Source organism: Misgurnus anguillicaudatus, unplaced genomic scaffold (genome assembly GCF_027580225.2).
Source record: "Misgurnus anguillicaudatus unplaced genomic scaffold, ASM2758022v2 HiC_scaffold_33, whole genome shotgun sequence".
NCBI classification, from domain to species: domain Eukaryota; kingdom Metazoa; phylum Chordata; class Actinopteri; order Cypriniformes; family Cobitidae; genus Misgurnus; species Misgurnus anguillicaudatus.
The window spans coordinates 7898004-7917985 of NW_027395283.1; the positions used below are offsets into that span (position 1 = coordinate 7898004).

Sequence of the window (19982 nt, forward strand, 5' to 3'; positions counted from 1 at the left end):
CGCATTCACGTCGTCAAGACAAATCTGATTGGCTAATACACACTGAAATAAATTCCCGCCCACAGGAATACGTCATTCTCAACACACTAAACAAGCTACACAATCAGAACTCATTATGTATTTCTGAAGGAGGGACTTCATAGAACAACGAAGACATCAGACTGTTTTTAGGACAGTGAAAACAGCGCTATAGAGATCAGTAAATTGTGTAAAAAACACCATTTTATACCACATTTTATTACACGTGAAACATGAACACATGTTATATTGCACACCAAAAACACAATAATAGCTTTTAAAAACACAAAAAAACATGACCTTTAAATATTGTTTGCTAAGGTTTGCATATGGCGATGTGTTCTTGATGACAGTTTTCCTAAAGTTATATCCTATTCTATTCCCAAAATAAGAATTATCCCAGTATATCACCCCGCTTACAGTGTCACAGAGGATCTTATCCTATCATAACCATTGTATCAGGATATATACCGTATCGGCAGATTCTTGCTGATAAACAGGCCTAATATGCATATTTATAAAACTCATTTGTTATAAAACTTTTATATGACTTTTTCATGTACACTATTTTAATATAAAGACTGTAACTGAGTGTTTGTACAGATGTGTCTCTCTCTGTGAACATGTGCTGTATAATAATGAAGATAACATTTACTAAACACAATCACAAGAATAATTTATCATCTCTTTAACAAAACACATCATCATATAAAAGCTATAATCATGTTTCACAGTGTTTTATACCTGACAGCAGGAGATATTGATTCATTCTTAAAGTTCAATGGATGAGGCATAGACACATCACTCTTCATAGACACACAACTGAACTCTGGATCTGATCTCTTCTGATGATCTGAACTATAACACACAACAGATTTAATACTTTAATTTACATGACTAATATGTTTTGAAGATGATCATAATTAAAAATAGCACTTAAGTATTTTTCTATAATATAAATGTTGTGTAATAAAGTGTTTCTATAAAGTACCTGCATCCTGGAGAAAAATCTTCATGTGTTGATGTTTGTGTTTGATCCATGATGGAGCTGCAGAGGTGAATCTGATCAATCTGATCTCCACAACTGATACTGAATGAAAATAACATTCAGACACAAAATAAACTTAAAATCAAAGTGAATAAACAGACATTATAATTCAGATAAATGAATTCTGAGTGTTGAAGAAACAACTGCGTCATCAACAGACATGGGCAGTATTTCAATTAAATGTATTTTAAATATGTATTTAATTACTTTAGTGTATTTTGTAATTTGTATTTTGCAGGTGTGGAAAAAATAAAATGTAGTTTGTGACATAATATTTTGAGGGAGTGTATTTAGAGTATTTCAAAAACTTAAATATTTAAGAAAAATCATCATGCTTATCACCATAGTAAATGATTTTGCCATACTTTCGGTCTGATGTTGGCAATGGCAATGTCCATGTTAGATGCATGAAAATCACGTGACACCCTGTTGACCGAGCCCCCCCCCCCCCCCCAAGAAGTAAACACAAGAGAAGAAGTGGCGCTGCTTCTCTTAAAGCCATTTGTGAGGAAATGTCTCTCTATGTTTATTCAAGCCTTAAGGCACGAGTAGAGTAACAGTGATACGATGCCATGTTTTGGCAGCCTATCACACAATTGATGTGAACTTAGCTAAACATGTCTCCCAGAAGGGGTAAGGAAGCTATTTCAGGTTCTGTAGAGATTTAGTGTAATTCCCATGCTTCTTTATTTAGCTACTTCGCCATTTTGAATGTAGGCTACACATTTCTCATATTTGTGTTATTGACCTTTCAGTAATAAAAAAAGTCTTAAGATTATTGTGAGAGTATTTTTTGTATTTTCAAAATACGAATTACTTGTATTTTATTTAAATAAATTTTTCACCTCAGTATTTTGTATTTTATTTTGTTACATTTCATGCGCCAGTATGTAGTTTGTAACGAAATTAGATTTTGATGCCCACCTCTGGTCTTAAACACAACTACACAACATTACCTCACATTAACAAAATATTAACACAAATTAAGTTAAGAGTCACAAACAGCGCAAAACATTCAATAAACAACGCTAATATTAAGATGTGTTATACATTTATGAAAACTGTCAAATAAATAATAAATCTAGAAACTGAAAAGGAATAAGTGAAAAGCGTCTCGTGACAACTGAACTTACAATCTGACTGAATTCACATTCTCACAAATCCTCCAACTTTAACATCAACTACGCATGCGATAATAACTGGTAATCCGTTATATGATCGGTGTGGTGAGGAATCCACTCAGCCCATCCCTATAAGATGGAGAATGGAAAAGTTAAACGCGAAACTTTTTACTTTCACTTTAAACCTATGACGTCACCGACAAGACTTTTTATTGAATATTAACAAGAACACAATATAGTGTACAAACAGGAGTACATATAACCATAGGCTATATTTCAGGGGTAATATGAAAACAAAATAAAAAACAAGGGAGGAAGAGAAAAAATACAAATAAAAAGTAAAGGCAATTTACATGAAAAAAATATTTTTTTAAACAACGGTATAGTCTTTCTTCCTTTCAAGTTTTAGCTTTTTGATATTGTCTCTAAATATATTTTAATTTCTATTTTAAATTCTTCAAATATTGGCATTTTTTCATTCCATTTGACTTTATGAATATAATAACGGGCAATTATAATCAAATCAAGCATACACAGAATATTATTATCACCATCAAACGAAAAACATTTTATAGCATAATATCAATTTCTTCAAAGCTAACAGGCTTCATAACTTTTCTTTGTGAGTAAATAAGCTCTTTAAAAAAAGGTTTGACACTCCCAAAATAAATGATATGGGTAAATTTTACAAAAGACACAAATATCTGCTATATTCACTTTAAAACGCTGTACCATAAGTGAGTTAACTGGGTAAACCTAATGAAAAATTTTATATGTAACTTCTTTCACTTTATTTGTGATGCATGTGGTGTCATCCCAATTTTACTCCAATCAAGAAATTTTTTAAATAGGCTAAAGAATTCCAACGAGTATTAACAGCAAGTTTAGATTGAACACTTTTAGATTATTACATCCAAAACGTATGAAATCCTTGCCCTGCAACATAATAAAGAAGCAAATTCTTCAACTGATTGTAAAGAATAATTATTACTTTCTTCTAATAGCATCAAAAGTTCCTTTTGCCTGTAAAACCAAACAATATTAGATAGGATCGACTAAAAAGTCATGCATATGAGCAAATTCAGTATAATTGTATAAAACACCATCTTCTTTGATCAGCTGTTTTAACAAAAAAAAAATCTCTTTTCAAACCAGTTTTCAAAAATATTGATTTGTTTCTGATCCTTTTTCTTATTCCAAATGGTACATCACCGACAAGACGACCAATCGCTTGATGTTTTTCTCCCTCTGCTGGTAGTAAACGAGCATTACAGCGTTACATTATACAAACATTATTACAACTAATTTAACAGATTTAACTTATAAACGAGGAGAAATCATTAATGTATTACTTTAACATTTGTGTGTTTACTTTCACTCATGAAACAAAACACATCAACATCAGCAATGATTAAACTGAAATCTAAATGTCTCCTCTTTTCTTCCACTAAAGGAGTAAAGTCATATGGGTTTGGTGTAATGTAAGTGATTTTTCATTATTTTTGTGTTCTACATTAACATTCATGTATTTATCATAGTGTGAGGAAGCTGCATGAAAAGACTTCTTCAGTTGAGCTGATAGAGACACATTTAGTGATTTATTATATAGAGATCTTTAAGATGTGTTTACTGTCTAATGAAGGTTTGTGACAGAACAGAGAAATGTTTCACAAGATAAAATAACTGTGTACAACTTTACATCACAAACTCACAACCATCACAAAACACAAACACTCTTTCATACTTGAGTAAGAGAAACACAACATATTACAAATAACGAGTTTGTTATATTCGGAACTAGACAAATTTCATCTATTTTGGATGTGATTGACCTGTTTTTACTTATTTGATCAGATTGACCTGTTTTACTCATTATGAATGACAGTATGTATACTTTAAAAATACACAAGTTTACTGTTAACAGAGTAACTTACACAGACAACACAGAATACTGTTTCACATCAACCAGTTTCTCTTTTTGACTGGCGTACTTTATTTAAACAGAAACATCTGCATTCATTCAGTCACTGATTAGGTCACATGATGACATACACTCTGAAATGTGATTGGCTGGCTCACAAAAATAAAAGTTAAACAAATCAAATATAAATGAGAGCACAATACTTATAAATCTTAACACACATTTCTATTTGATCTTTTCAACAGAAGAAAATTCATACAGCAAACATAAATGAGTTAAATGTCATGATGTTTGTTGCTGGTTTTGTTAGTATATCTTCAATCATATCATCAGTTGGACAGTATCTCAGACTAATTCTGCCCTCCTTTATCACAGACCTCACAAAATGACATTTAATGTCCACATGTTTACAGGATTTTTTGCTGACGCTATGACACCCTGATTGTCTTCATAAACTCTAGATTGATATTTCAGTCCATCAATGTTTTCTAACACTCGTGTACAGTCACAGTTAATGTCATAAACTCAGCTTCACATGTGGACAGTGTAACAGTAGGCTGTCTTTTAGTCTTCATGAGATTAATGGATCATTTTTGTTCATGTTAATGCAGTAACTTGTAATACTTCTTCTATCAATTATATATTAGAACACGTCTGCAGGTCATAAAATTTTTTACATTGATCATCACATTCATTGTTTATTGTGTGTAAATAGTAGTTTGTTATGCACAGATTTTACCTCAAGATTGTACAAATTATAATAATGACCGAATGTACTGTTCACTGAGTATGAATTTACTGTTTTGTTTTTACATTTATTTTGAATTAGGCATAGAATGTGTTGTGTTTTATTGTAAATTTATTATAAAGTTTGTGTTTGTCCACTAGATGGCGCAGTTTGACTCTGTCGTTCAGAAAGCGTCTGACAGATAATCAACAGCGACAGACCAAAGCTGAAATGTCAAGTTTATCATTTTATTAAACTTTATGTCACTGTATTGAAACTGTAAATTACTCTCATTTCATCTTTACGGTCATCAGTAGGACTGTAATCAGGACGACATACAACTGATGTCTGCACAATTAATATCAGTAATATCAGATGAAACATTTGATTTGTTTTCTGTATTTATAAGATTTTAAAATGATTGCATTGTGATTTTATTTACGTTTCATTCAGTGTCTCAACTTTTTTGTAATTGATCAGATAATCATCAAAAAGTCCTGCAGTCAGATCCTGACAAAAGCAAAGACGTCTAATATTTGGATTAAGAGATAAATGAGCTGCGAGTCTTCAATGTTGTGCTGAACTTGAACACATTTCAATTTAAGATGAAGTTAAAAACACCAACAGTGTAGAAGAAGAGGAATCTTGTCAGTATTTACTTCAGTTTATGATCCTATGAGACTTCTTGCTCCTCTTACACTGACTGATAAATCGCTCTTATAGGAAATGTGTAGACAGAAGCTGAGTTAGGATGAAGATTTACCTCCAACACTTCAAAGTCAGATTTGGATAAAGTCACAGATCAGATCCTGTACTGAATAATCAACTCATACGGTTAAGAGGAAGTGATGTCACTATTGTGTCTTCTTATTCACCAGCAGATCATACTGAAGATCAAACATCTTTACATCCTTATCACAAACTGAAAGTCCTAAAATGAAAGAGAAAGTCAATGAGATATGAGATCATCATCAGTGTCAGATGAAGAGATAGAAAAACAAACTATACGTGCTGTCAGTCAGTGATAGAAATGAAATCTTCAACATAATAAACATGTCAACAATCTGTTTATCACATACACATGAGCTACAACAATACAAAAACACATTTCATCTATTTCCTCTGAATATTTGATGTCAATGTAAGAGATGAATGTATTGATATGTATGTAGTATAATATAATGAGTTCACACACAAACATTAAGAAAATGAAGGTGATGCTTTGGATTGGATTGAACATTGACATTGGATTGAATTCTTATTGTGTTGATCTGACAAAGCATCAAGTGTTGTTCATGTACACTTCATATTTTCTGTTTGTTGGGCTTAAAGGATACACAGCCTATAACAGCAGCAGATCAATTTACATTTATTTCTAATATTTATATTCTAGGATTTAAATGACACTGCATGAGTTTACTTTAAACATTTATTTAAATGAGCTCTACTCACAGTACTGTCTGTAGTTTATAATGTGGATCATCTTTTAGATCAGAGATCAGCGTCACTCCTGAATCTGTGAGATTATTAAAAGTCAGATTCAGTTCTCTCAGGTGTGATGGGTTTGATCTCAGAGCTGAAGTCAGAGCAACACAACCTTCATCTGTGATATCACACCATCTCAACCTGTAGAGAACAGAGACTTTATGTGAATTATACAAAACAACAAAGTTTGTTCACAAATCTCTAACCTCCATCTCTTCATGTAATGTTCCTCTTTCAATCCCTCAGTAACTGAGACACTGTGTGTTTAAATGTCAAATAAATCCATCACACAGCTGACTATTAGTGTTAGATGTCCTAAACCACATGAACATTTCTTCATAAATCTGTATTGAGTTCATGACTCACACTTGTAATTCTCATCAGGTATTTGATGTAAAAATCTTCCTCTATTACAGGAGGAATATCAGCTGGAGATAACATAACTCTGATCTTACATTTAAAGATGTTACAGTGTTTAAAGATCAATTTCACTCAATCTATAAAAACATTATTAATGTGTGTGTCAGCAGTGGCGGCTCCAGAGATTTTCTGATGCAGGTGCTATGGGAATGCTCAACTCTTAAGAGAAGGTGCTTTAAATTTTGGAGCGTTTCATTATGTTAGTCATATTGGACCACCCTTGGTATATATATATACACATGCATACATGCATACATGCATACATACATACATATACATACATACGCATTAACTAGCCTTTACTCGTTCCGCGAATATGTAAAAGTATTCAACACAAGGGCTATAGATACAACATACATAAGCCTGCCAATGTGAACCTCTGAAAATATTATTTCACAATTCTGTCACAGTCGAGCCCTGAATACAATGGAGCAGCAAACAGCAGCAAAAGACAATGTGCACGCTTTGGCCTCAGATCACGAAATCACACAGCCAGTTACCAACACTAGTCAAATGATAAATCAGCAGTGTTCTTATTGCTGGAGCATCGTTGATGTAACTATGAAGAGCCAAGATTTGTGTTTCAACCACCAAATTTATTTAACTTGTAATAGCCAACAGGGAAAAATCGAACACTTACTATAGATGTCTTTACAACAAAACAATACGTCTGTTGCTGTGATTCAGTGCGAAGGCATCAATGATTTTGTCGCAGTCAAGGGTCCTCGCTCTCTCCGTATTTATGGCCAAAAGTGCCAGATTACTGGTCCTAGTGTCTCCACTGCTGCTCCTCAGGTAGTTTTTTACACGGCCCAGGCAAGAAAAACTGCGTTCACAGCTCACAGATGTGACAGGAAGTGTCAGGGCTATTCATATTAACTTGTACAGGTCCATAAATGCATCTTTATATGGGCGCATTAAGGATAGGAACTCCTGTGTGCTGTGGATGGCATGTCCCTGTTCTTCCTTCCTTTGCAGAAGTCGCCGCACCTGGTAGAGCTCTGCTGACAGGTTTTCCTCACTGATACCATAGTGTCGGGCCATGGGCAGCAGAAGTTGTTTGTCCAAAAATGATGTGTGTTTTGGGCTGAGAGTTGGCACACCTTTCAGTACGTCATTTGTCTCTGTTGAAAAACGCCGTTTCATTTCCATCATCAACCTGTCTATAACTGGATAGAAAGAGTGGGTTTTCATGTCATCTGCGTTGTCTGTCTGTGTTCTCTCTATCGGGGCCTCCACAATAAAATCCTCCAGGTGTCGAATTTTCTGGGTCTGCCTTTTCTCGCGTGACGTATGTGTTGTGCCTGTGTTTGCACACAGAGTCTCTGCTTGTTGTTTTATTTCTTTCCACTTAGTGTCTGTGCGCTTTCTAATAGAGCATTAAGTACAGACTGGGCCAAATCATCTGCTGCAATAAGGTCAAAATTGGGAGCCTGTAGCTGATCTGACATGAACTTTGTTGTTCTAAATAAATCCTCAAACATGATGAGATGCAAAACAAACCTCTCATCGATGATGGCATTGATGGCTCTTGCCTCTGCCCTACGATGTGGGTTTGACTGAGTGATGACATCACGCAGGGTGGCTCGGATAGCGGGGAGAGTTTTTTTGACGGCGCAGATCGCATTATACTGGCAAGCCCAGCGAGTATCGCACAGTCTTTTGAGTTCCATTGGTTGTGCTGTCGGGTCGAGCTCTTTTTGTTTTTTCATGAATAGATCGTGCACCACGGATCCAGAAAAAAACTTGTAGAGCATTTGTACTGTATCAAAAAACTCTGCTGCAGCGCTGACATTATGTACACAGTCCACTAACACTAAATTTAGCTTGTGTGCATGGCAATGTATATAGATGGCTTGCGGCACCTCCTTTCTGAATTTTTCCTGCACACCATTATTACATCCAGACATCACAGATGCTCCGTCGTAGCATTGACCAACACAGTGATTTATATCAATATTACACTGACTGAGTGCGTGTTTAATGCTGGCTAGCAGAGAGTCTGCATCCAATCCATCTGCGGCAGTGAAATGCAAAAACTCCTCATGCACTTCCCCTGACTCTGGCTGCAAATACCGCACGATAACAGAAATCTGCTCAGTTTTACTCGTATCTTTACTCTCATCCACCAAAACAGCAAAACACTCGGCATCTCTCACCTCATCACTTATCTTCTTTCTTATCATTTCTCCCATTACAGAAAATATCTCATTTTGGATATCATGGTGAGTGTGTTTGGCATTTGATGGGTTAGTAGCTAACTTTTTTTCTACTGTTGGATCAAACTTGGCAATGACTTGCAGCAGCTCACGAAAGTTTCCCAAGTTGTGTGACTCCTTACCCTCTCTGTGGCCTCGCTGTGCGATGCCCTGGCAGGCTGTAAAGCGCAGACTTTCCACCACAGCTTTCATGTATTTTCTGTTCTCCATAACTAACGCAGAATGTCCCTTATCAAGCATGTTTGCTATTTTAGATCCGCTTGTCTCTTTTTGCTTGAACTCACTCAATCCTTCCATTGCAAATGCTGATGCTTTCTGCCAGTTGTCAAATCCGTTGCTGATAAATGTTGGCTCTAAATGAAATCCGTGCCCTCGTTTCAGAAAATGCCTACATGCAAAACAAAATGCAGCATATCTTTGGCCACGCTGTATTCCAGCCATGAATATTGATCCATCCAACTTTTGTTAAAACCTCTCTGCTGATTCCCAAATTGGCGTGTGGGGTATTTTTGAAGGACTGGCCTTCTTGGGCCCTCTTGAGGATGGTTGCTAATATCACCTGCTGCAGCACGAACCGTAACGCTAGCATCCTCGATGGAAACTGCCGCCGGCAATTCTCCTCCGTCTTCATCTCCAGGATTTTCTTGTTCCTGGTGCTCAGTGGCGACGAGCGGTGTGTCTGTAATGTTACCTTCACAGTCTCCTTTTCCTTCAGGCTGAACTTGTGACTCAGAACGTGGACGCTTAGGAAGCAAAAAACGATCCATTTTGGTGTATTTGAACTTGCTAAATTAACTCGCTACAATCAAACTGCTGTGTGTTAAAGGAGCGGTGAATCAAAAACTCAATTTTAACTTGATAATTTGTTATATAAGAGGTCATCATACTTAAATGAACATCCTGCAAGTTTCAGAACTGAAAACGTCCGTGCTACTGAAATATAACCGTCTTTGGCACCAAGCCAGCTAAACACTCCAGTGAAAAATTCGGAAATCTATGACGTCAAAGTAGAATTGAAACACCTCCCCATAACCAAAAGGACAAGTCTACTTTTGTAGCCCCGCCCACAGCTTCGCGTGACACGTGTGTCTCAGTAAGTAAACATGTCTTTAAAAATTGACAAATTTAACCAAAATGACTTTTTAAATACATTTTTTTCTGAGAGACTTTTATTTTGACGCGGTGATCTGTTATGATACCATGGAAACGCATTTTCACAACCGCGTGGGAACAACCATGGGAACAACACAGAAGCTAAATACTTCAATTCGGAGGCTTGGAACTTAACATTAGCAATATGCTTGGATAAAGTTTGCTTTTGAAGAAGTTCCAGCTCGTGTGGGGAGCGTTTGTTAACGTTGTGGACATGGATTCATTTGTAAAGAAGTCGATGCTGGATTTGCAGAGAGACTCAGAAGCACCACTTATATTGGATCTGACAACAATGACACAGCAGTATAATTCACAGTAAGACATTTTACTTTATTTAAGTTACTGCGTTTCACTATTGCTTTGTTAAAAGAGATTGCTTGATGTCCTGTTGTAACATCCGTGTCTAAATACGTTTGTTGACTGTTTTAATTTACTAAAAACATTAAACGATTAATAAAGGTACAACACTTAACAATACGACTGTAATTTAAAGGTAGAAATATACAAAGTTAGTTATAAGGAAGGATTTATCAACCGCAGTTTAGATTCTGATGCCCGTTTACTGTGTTGAATACGGTAATTTAGGCAAGTTGCGTTTGAAAGGTAAAACATTCAACAAAGCTTATTTTTTATCATATAACTGTGGTATTTAACATTACGTGAATGTAAAAGCAACCTCACAAGCACAATAGAAATATACAAAGTTATTGATAAGGATTTATTAGCCGCAGTTTAGATTCGGATGCACGCTTACTGTGTTGTATACGGTAATTTAGTCAGGTCGAGTTTTGTTTCTACTTTAATATACGTATTGTCATTTATGTGTATCATGTTAAGCACCCTGAATCTTTTGTGTCTCAAACATATTTGTGTTCGGCTGCTATTTTTATCACATTAATGTTTTTAAAACATTTCCCTACATGTAATGACGGGGAATGAAGCTGTCCAATCATAGCAGTGGGTGTTTACGTTCAGGTCTTCAATGCGGCCCGCCCCTTCAAACGAACCATTTCTCAAGACAGCCACTAATCCATGTTACAAAATAGCGTATTACTTATTGCTTTTGATGTTTTTGAATGTAAAAACAACGCGAAATGCATAAGTAGACATCAATCAACGTCATAAAGCAATAAAATCGACCAATTCACGGCCCCTTTAAGGTCAAAAGTTCACCAGGTGCTGCGCCCATTGGCCTAAAAAGATCACCGCCTCATGTTATTTTAGACTAAAATATATATTTTTAAATTACTATTTAATTCCCTTTTAACAACATGAAAATGGCTATTCAAACATATATTTTAAACTAAAATATAAATATAAAAAATTACAGAAATTTCTTGGGGGTGCTGGGCGGGTGCTTTGGATACTATAGGGGGCGCTACAGCACCACCTAGCTCCTCCCTGGCGCCGCCTCTGTGTGTCAGTGTCAATGATGGATCAATGTTTTTAATCATCTTTATAAAAACAACACGACAATAATATCAGCAAAGATTTCATCAAAGAAACACCAAACTACACTTTCTGACATTTTAACAGAGGAGTTTTGTTGCACGTTATTAAGGAAATTGAAATGAATCATAACTAATTATAACTAACATGTCTTTTCCTTACAGGTTTGAACATTTTTACTATATGCTTTTGACAATAAAATGTTTTGAAATAGATGAAGTACGTGTGGTTAAATGATTTCAATTTAAACCACATGACTTGTTAAAGTTGAGGTCATCAAGAAAGTTAAATTTGGTTTTGTCTGCATGGTAACAGAGAGGAGTTTCTGAATTGCAGATATGAAGAATAAATCATATTAGAGATAAATGATGTGACTTTGTCATGTATCTACCCTATATAAACTTTTGTATTCTTTCTGATGAGGAGGATTCGACCGTGATTAAATCATATTCAAAGACATTGACTTGAGTCTGTCAGGTTGAACACATGGTCTTATTTCCTCAAGTGTTTGAGGAAGTTTAGTTCTGCCTTTTGGTTCTGATAACGTCACATTATTATTTTGTAAAATAACTTTTAAGAATAAATTCTTGACATTTGGGAATTGATTCAGAATCGTCCACATCATGATGCATCAAAGAATAAAAAAAATTTTCATAGTTTTTCATTTTTTATATAATGGACAAAATGTGGACACCTGGTGAGGATAAATGTCTTGTGTGTGTTGTCTACACGGTTATGTAACTTAAGTCAGTCAGGTGTGTAGGGGAAATCTAACAACACAACATCATAATTATTCATGAGACTGCTGATGTATCTGCTAACTGATCAGGGCCCAGTTCCCCAAACCATTCTTATCGCTAAGTAGTTCTTAACCTATTTCTTAACCTCTCTCTTAACTCTATGGCACGATTCCCAAAACGTTCGTACGCTAAGTATATCTTCTGTAAGTCACACTTTCGTAAGGTTGGTCTGGACCATTCGTAAGCTCTCTCTTAGCGTTGTTTGAGGGCAAAACGCTATCGCCGCCACTGTGCAGCAGTCTTTAGAAATCAGCGCAGCGCAGTACAAGTCAAACTATGTGTGACAAAGTGAACACCAGCGGTTCACCTTTGACGTGGGTAAGTCCCAAAAATAAAGAAAAAATCCCCAAAACAAAAATGATGGCTCAGACCGCAACTGTACTCTTGTACAAAGTGAAGTTTATTTACAGTGAATCAGGAGAAAACCAAGGTGATATATTTATATTTACAAGTGCGGAAAACAAAACCCAAAATACCAAAAAATAAATAAAAAAAACAATGACGAAAAATATACACAAGTAAATATTCACAATATATCAATAGCAACGTCTCCACAACCACTCACTCCGGTCGACTTGGTAAACAAGTCCTGATTGAGAGTCTGGCCTCCCTCTTTATAGAGCCAGACTCCTCCCCTTCAATGGGAGTTCCCATAACCAGGTAAGTATTTAAATTGCCATTAAACTCAGATACAGTGAACGTAAAAACATAAACATGACATTATATACACATAACAAAACATCTATTTGACACATATTAAAAACATAATTTAACACATAGCCCCTTTAACAATGACATACAAAGACAGCACCCCCCTATATACAAACATAATGGACTCTGCCAACCTCGGCGCAGCATCCCATCCCGGAAGGCTGGCTAAACAAACAAACCAAACAAACAAACAAAACAAAGTGTGTGCATGTGTATGAAATAACAGGATTAACTGGGGGAAATGTTGATGACTGAAATGTCCATGTGAATCGGCTTCGTGTGCACCCGCCGCCGAATCGGAGTATAATTAAGATAAGTGTATGCGGTGTATGTGCGTGTGTGCGCCAGTGTTGCCTGCTCAGCGTGGTTGGCGATCGTGCTCCATCACACTATGGTATGTTGACAATGATTTTATGTTATGGACATTTTAAGACTTAATAAAATATGTTTGCAATGAATACAGGACTATTTATGCAGTTGACTTTATTTGGTATCAGAACTAATGAATCAAAGACAGCGCCGGTGTTTGTTCCTCATTGAAGTCTGTTCCCTCTATGTTTATAGCATTTTCATCACGTTACATTTATAATTTATTTAGAAAGATTAAAGATTTCAATTGATTATACTAAAAAGCAATAATATCATGTATTCTATTTGAAGCAGCTAAGTCTATACTTAAAGCAGCTGAGGGTTGCTGGACGGTGTATTTGTACGCGCTCACTTGGCTTAAGTTAAATGTCATTAAATCAATGTCCACTCACCATTTGAATGCTCAGAGTATTCATTTTATTTAATGTGTTGCATTGTTGTAAAAGCATGGCCTTGTGATACGGTCAAAAAACTGTGTGTTCACCTTCCTCCAGCAACACCTGTCACCTGAAGGAAGGTTCCTACCTATATTCACTGAATATAGAACAGTGACACCTAGTGGACACCTTAACAAGACAAATGGCTCTTACATACCGGCCCCTAATTGGAACACATACCAATTTTCAAAACATACAAGAGCCATAAAACAAATACAAATTGTAAGCACAATAAACATGCATAATGATTGTAACACTCTCTTAGCCCATAGATTCATGCAAGAAACAAAGCTTTGCTATTGGCCTATCAATAACACTGTTCTTAGTTTGTAAACGCACAGAGCGCACCAAGCCTTTCTTATCAGGAAATGTTTCTAAAACTCTTCCAAGAGGCCAGGAGCCCCTAGGTGCCGTTGGATCCATAATGACCACAATGTCCCCAGGCTTGAGGTTATTCCTAGTTTGGTTCCATTTCTGCCTCTCTTGCAGCAAAGGTAGGTATTCTCTCACCCATCTCTTCCAAAATAGGTCTGAAATGTATTAAACCTGTTTCCACCTTCTTTTTATGTACATGTCATGCACATCGAATAATCCAGGAGATAAGGAAGGTTTTCCTTTCAGCAACAATATATGATTGGGAGTCAGAGCTTCAAGATCCATTGGGTCATCAGACAACTTGGTGATTGGTCTATCATTCAAGATGGCTTCAGTTTCACACAAGACTGTATGTAAACCATCATCATCAAGCGTCTGCTGTTGAAGAACTGAAGTGAGGATTTTTTTCAGCATCCGGATGACTCGCTCCCAAACTCCACCAAAATGGGATCCAGCCGGAGGATTGAAACTCCATTTTATGCCCTTCTTACATAAAGCTCCTTGAATCTTAACTTGATTCAGTGATGAAAGTGCCTCCTTAAGCTCTCTCTCAGCCCCTATGAAATTTGTGCCATTATCTGACAGAAGACGTTCCACCTGCCCTCTTCTACTGATAAATCGGCGCAGAGCATTAATACAAGCATCTGTGTCAAGGGAATTGGCCATTTCAAGGTGGACTGCTCTGCTGGCTAAGCAGGTAAAGATGACACCATACCGTTTTACTGTGCTTCGTCCTCTCTTCACCTCTATTGGACCAAAATAGTCAACACCTGTATTAGTGAATGGCGGCTGGTCTGGCAGGATCCTCTCCTTAGGCAAGTCAGCCATTTTCTGCCCCATCAGTCTTGCATTGTATTTTTTACAGAAGCAGCACTCTGCTATGATCTTTCTTACGGCTGTGGTAGCACCTGTAATCCAATATTTCCTCCTTAATGTAGACAACATATGGTTACGCCCACTATGGCGAAGCCGATGATGTAAATCTCTCAATATCAGGGTAGCCACATGCTGATCTTTAGTGAGAAGTAGTGGATACTTTGTGTCTTCTGGCAATGAGCCTCTTGTCAACCTCCCTCCAACTCTCAGAAACCCATTATCCAACCATGGGTCCAGCTTATAGATGGTACTGTGTTTGCTTACTGTATTCTTTCCAGAAGACAAAGCAGCAATCTCCTCAGGAAATCTTTGCTGTTGGCAGTAGCAGATTATAGCCAACTCTGCTTCCAAAAGATCCTCTGCCGACAAGATTTGTCCTCCTGTTGTACCTTTAGCCATCAGTTTTTCTTGTGCCAAGGCATTCTGTTTATTGACATCAATGGCATCAGACTCCCTCCTCATGCGAGTCCTTGTCAATAATATTCCTTTCAACCTGAGGAACCAGGCAACTGCCACTCGAAGTCTCCTCCAATCTGAAAAGTAAGCTATCAGCAGATTTGTACCCTCCAGTGCATCTTGGGTATTTACCACATTCACAAAGGCTTCTTTCTTGACCTCGATGTCATCAACAGCTACTGAAGTATGCACAATGTTTTCGGGCCAATCCTCTTCTGATTTATACAGGAACTTGGGGCCTTCTATCCATCTGTTGTGATTAATGAAATCTCCAGCCCTCCTTCCTCTGGATGCATCGTCAGCTGGATTCTCCTTTGTGCCAACATATCGCCATTGTGCTGTCTTTGTGGCCTCTCTGATGATGGAGACTCTGTTTGCAACAAAAGTATGAAAACGCTTGTCTTCATTCATGACATACTTGAGCACAGATGTGCTGTCTGTCCAGAAAACAGATTTTTGCAGCTGGAGCCTCAGCTCCTTCTTTAACATCAGGTCTACACGGACAGCAAGCACAGCAGCAGTTAGCTCTAAACGGGAAACAGTGATGGCCTTTAGAGGTGTTACCCTAGCTTTTCCCAAAAGAAAGGCAACATGGATGTCACCGTTGTTATTCTTTACTCTAAGATAAGTGACTGCGCCATATCCTTGTTCACTTGCATCAGAGAAGTTATGAAGCTGAGCATACATGTAGGACCCAAAGCTTGTGGGTTTTATGCATCTCTCAACTTTGAATTCAGAGAGTGCATTTAGCTCCTTTAACCACCTCATCCAATCATGCAGAATGTCACGGGGCACAGTATCATCCCATCCAAACTTCCTCCTGCATAGCTCATGTAACATAATCTTAGCAGGTAACACTACTGGTGCCAAAAATCCAAGTGGGTCGTATACTGAACTTGAAATTGACAACATCCCACGTCTTGTGTAGGATTTTTCCTGAACCTCCATTTTGAACTTGAATGAGTCCGTTTCTGCACACCACAGCAAACCAAGAGCTCTTTCAACAGGCAGGCTGTCTCTGTCCAGATCCAGTTTCTTCCACTCTTTAGCTCGGGACTCCTCGGGAAGAGCTTGAAGAACAGTGCGCTTGTTGCTACTCCATTTCGTCAAAGTGAAACCTCCTCGCTGACAAAGAGTAGAAAGATCTTTAACTAAACAAGTTGCTGCTTCTTCAGATGCCACACTCTTAAGGCAGTCATCCACATAGAAGTTTTCTTTGAGCGTTTGTACAACCTCCTCTCGAAACTCAGACTGATGATCATCTGCTGTTTTTCTCAAAGCAAAAGCAGCACAACTTGGAGAAGAGACAGCACCAAAAAGATGGACAGTCATACGAAACACTGACACTTCTCTTTCAAAGTCTCCATTTTGCCACCACAAGAAGCGAAGAAAGTCACGATCTTCTTCTGCCACCTTAACCTGATGAAACATTGCTTGTATGTCACCCATGACTGCAACCACGTCTTGCCTAAACCTCAGTAGGACTCCAAGCAATGTACTTGTAAAATTGGGACCTTGCAAAAGGACTTGATTCAAGGATGTTCCTTTAAATGTTACACCACAATCAAAAACCACCCGCAGGTTCTTCTTCCTGGGATGACGTACACCGTGGTGAGGAATGTACCACACCTTGCCACTTTCACCTTTCAGCTGTTGAGTGGGAACTTGCTCTGCATATCCTTTGTTGAGCATCTCATTGACAAATGTTACATACTCCTGATAAAATTGCTCATCTCTCTGAAACCTCCTCTTCAACCCAAGTATACATTGTTTTGCCACAGAAAAGTTGTTAGGAAGATGCACATTTTCCCTTTTAAATGGCAACTTCAAGGTGTAATGATTATCCCTGAGCTTGGCAGAACTCTCTGCAATCTCCAAGAATCTAATATCCTCTCTTGATAATCCTTGCTCTTCTGTAACGTGCTCGTTGAAATCATGGTTATATTGTTGAGACAACATCTCCTCAAACCTACACACAGAAATCCTGTTGACCACTGCAGAACAATCTTCATCCTCAAAGTTGCCTGCATGCAAAGGACCATTAATGACCCAACCCAAAGCCGTTCTTATGGCATAAGGGCCATCTCCATGGCTGTTTATGACTTCCCAAGGCTCCAACATCTTGGGTGCGTTGTTTCCAATCAACAAGTCAACGTTGGCCATTATGCGAGGAGCTTTAACCTTTGCCAGTTAAGGCCACTTTGACAACTCTTCCTTAAACACAATGTTGTCAGAACTTACCGGCATCTCTTTCTGTGTAAGTGTTTGTGGAAGCTGATAGAAGATGTTACCATCAATAGCAGAGACTTCTAAACTTGAGAGTACGTAGGCTGGTACAACCTTTTCCTGTCCCATAGTTTGTAGTAAAAACTGAGTTTTTCTTCCAGGAAGATTAAGTCGCTGCATAAGGCTTTCAGTGCAAAAGGTTGCTGAACTGCCAGGATCTAGAAATGCATACGTCTGTATTATCTGATCTCCCTTACTGCTTTTAACTTGAACTGGTAAGATAGAAAGTAGACAGCGATCTTTTCCGGCCCCTGTATGGCCACATGTTTCAGTAGTTCCTAAGAACTTACATGCGTCTGATTCCTTGGAGATGATGTCTGCATTGGCTGTATTTCTGTCAATGTGAAGCACAGTGGGATGGGGCTGATTACATATCTTACAAGTCAACCGCTTGCCACAGTTACGACTCATGTGCCCAGCACTTAAGCAACCAAAGCAAAGCTCTTTCTCCTTCAGAAAGTCCATTCTTTCCCTATGCTTTTTACTATTAAATTGCATACAATTCTCCAATACATGATGTTTAGCACAGTACACACATAATGAAATCACCTTGGGATTGTTTGTTGGCAATTCTGTTCTTATATTAAAGGTTTCTAGAGACTTCACAGGTGCAACATTAGTGGCAAAGATGTTTCCTTTAGCTTTGCCTTCTAGACGCAGTTTTGGTCGATTGACAGGTCTTGAGCTAACTGGCAAGTCCCTGATATCACCAAACAAGGGATCCATCAAGATGCTTACTTGTCTTTCAATAAATCCTACAAGATCTTTGAATGAAGCTCTACAATCAGTAGTTTCCAGAATGTTGTGTGCAACAGTTCTCCACCGCTCTCTGAGCTTGTAAGGCAATTTAGATATAAGAGCTCTCATATTGCTTGGCATATCCAACTCCTGAAGATACTGCAATTCCTCAGCGACATTACAGCAGCCACGTAAAAATAGAGCATAAGACTGTAAAGCATTGACATCCTCACCCTTTATTATGGGCCAAGACAAGGCTCTTTCCAAGTAAGCAGTGGCGATCTTGTACTTATTCCCAAAATGTTCCTGTAATAGCCGTTTTGCCTTAGTGTAGTTAAAGTCAGGGTTCAAATGTAGACAACTACGTACAAGCTCCCTTGGCTGCCCCCTAGTGAACTGTTCCAAGTAGTATAAGCAATCACCTTTGCTTGCCTTTTCCTCAACTCCCTTTTCAAACATCCTGATAAATGAAACATACTGAAGAGGATCCCCATCAAATAAAGGAATCTCTCTTGATGGTAAAGATGCAGAACATTGCTGTTGAACAAGAGCTGCTGTTATTTCATTTTGTTTTTGCATTATAGTGACAATGTCACCATACTGACTTTCAATGTTTGGCCGAGAAATCCTATCCGATGTAAGAGGTCCATGAGGTTGAACTGATGTGTGTCCTAATGTGTGCTGAGAATTCCAATCCGATGGAAGAGGTCCATGAGGTTGCACTGATGTATGTCCTGGTATATGCTGGGAACTCCAATCAGATGCAAAAGCTCCATGAGGTTGAACTGATGTATGTACAAATATTTGTTGGGAATTCTGCCTTCCTGAGTTTGTACATTCCTGCCAAGGCTGCTGCCGAATTTCCTGATATGACTCAGAAGATGCCAAAGGCGGATTCACTGCTAATGCTTGATATGCAGTTTTGCCATGGACATTAAGTTCAAACTCTTCTGCCATTGGATTTAAGATAGTTGTGGATGCCTTTCCTTGCTCCTTTTCCAGTTGAGAATTCACAATACGAGAGACTTGTGAAACACTGCGATTGTCAAAAGCCTGTAAAACTGCAAGTTTGGCAGTGGACTCTGCTAGCATAGCTTTTAGCTCCAGTTGCTCCTTTTTCCTCTTAATCATCTGCTCTTGCTCCTCCAAGGCATGCCTTTCCTTTAATGTTGCCATACGAGCGAGCAGTGCAGCCTTATTTGCCTCAGCTATGACTCTGGCAGAAGAAACACTCTTGCATGTACTTGCTTTACTTGAATGTTTACTCCCAACATTTGAAATACTATCTTCTGGATTAACAGCATCAACCTTATCATTCATTACCTCATTCATAGTAATTTCATCATTTTCATTACATGATACCCACATTTTGAC

At 37.8% G+C, this 19982-nt stretch overlaps 1 pseudogene; it reads right to left on the reverse strand.

Moving 5' to 3' along the window:
- Positions 1 to 2323, reverse strand: part of LOC129437241 (NACHT, LRR and PYD domains-containing protein 3-like) — a 175337-nt pseudogene extending 173014 nt beyond the window's left edge.
- Positions 2324 to 19982: the final 17659 nt, after the last annotated feature.